Source organism: Tigriopus californicus, chromosome 6 (assembly GCF_007210705.1).
Source record: "Tigriopus californicus strain San Diego chromosome 6, Tcal_SD_v2.1, whole genome shotgun sequence".
NCBI lineage: Eukaryota > Metazoa > Arthropoda > Copepoda > Harpacticoida > Harpacticidae > Tigriopus > Tigriopus californicus.
This window is the reverse complement of record NC_081445.1, coordinates 12556392-12558037: the sequence shown is the minus strand read 5'-3', so window position 1 is coordinate 12558037 and position 1646 is coordinate 12556392.

Genomic DNA, 1646 nt, shown 5'->3' with positions numbered 1-1646 from the left:
GCAGTATCCAAGGCCTAGCCATATCCAAGGATGAGAAATCATTAAAAGCCATTTTTGATTTGGTGGCAGAAAATGGTGGCAGCAAGTGGCAGAAATTCCTTCAAAGTAGATTTTTGCCAACGAGGATATAACTTGGATGGGAAATTATTAAAAGCGTTTTTTGACCACCTGGCAGAAAATGGTGGCAGAAAGTGGCAGAAATTCCTTCAAAGTCGAATTTTGCCATCACTGGCCAGTGGTCTATAGATACTGTTATCAATTCAATCAAACCATCAAACAGTTCATGAAAAAACTTATCCAAACCCTATGATCTTTCTTGTCTTTGACACCTTTTAGAATCAAGATCAGCTATCCTAACCAGCAGCGGCCATTTTTGACCACCTTTCAACAATTTCTGGCATTTTCCCACTTTCTGCCACTTTCTGCCACTTTCCGTGATTTTCTGGCAATTGTGGCAAAACGTGGCAGAATTTCGATCAATCTCGATTTTTCCCTTTGATGCTTGAACGAGGTTGATATAGTCAGGGTATTGTGGGCAAATTTGTCTTTTCACGCCCCCTTTTCTTCAAACAAGGCGGCACAAAAAATCAAATGAATTACAGGTGTCTTGCCCATATTGGCTTTCCTCAAACCTCATTTCTCTTTACTTCATACGGAGAAAATTCATGTGTATTGAAAAGTGGCTAGCAATTTCTTCAATGGACGTCACTTTCTTAACACCACCTTAAAAAAAAGTGAGGATACAGGGAAGATGACATGGTCGACGTGGTCAAGATGCGATTGGCAACTTTCCGCTTTCATGATAGCAAGGTTCGAGAGAATAGTAAAGTTCATTGGATATGTATTTTTTGCAATTATGAGATTCCAAGGAATAATTCTGACTTAAAACAATTGAAAGACAAATTTCTTTGGTGGAAATCAACTCTTTTACGTTACTATGCAGACACAAACTTCTCAGTCTCTTATGAGCAAAGAGCTTTGAAGTAATTATTGATCAGTAGCGTTTAGTTTCCTTCAAGTGAATGAGAGTCAAATTTCATTCTCATGAAAATTAAACATTCCCCCGGTGGCGTATGTTTTTCATTGTAGTAGTTGTAGTAATGACTTTTCACGTAAACAATTAGGCCTTTTTCCTAAACCAATCATAACTCTGCCGTTCTGAAATTGGGGTATGTCCACCTATCTCCAAGACAAGATTATGTGCAATGTTAGTAAGCCTTGGAAGCTCATGATATTCAAAGGGGTACAGCCTTGAAAAGGCTGATCGATGTCTTAATTGCCTATGAGTTACGTTATGTACTGATATTGGAAGATGATTTCAGAGAGACCAAGCCAAAAGTCGAAAATATTATCCAAAACTTTGGTTCAATTTGCATTGACCACCAAAGTAAGAGACGAAGCCATCATGTATCAGTTTATGAACAAGTGTCGGAATCTTGACAATTTCCAAGACCCAGCAGAAGTAAACGATATCTTCTCAATTTCATTTTCCGCTTACATTGCTCGATCCCAATTCTTGACAATGTTCAGATCCATTTTTGTTATTTCTTGACGATAAACTCCAGAACCCTTTATGAAAAGGAAGATCGAGTTACTTTGAATTGAGTCACATATCAAATTTCATTGCTACAATAAAGAAGCCTTCC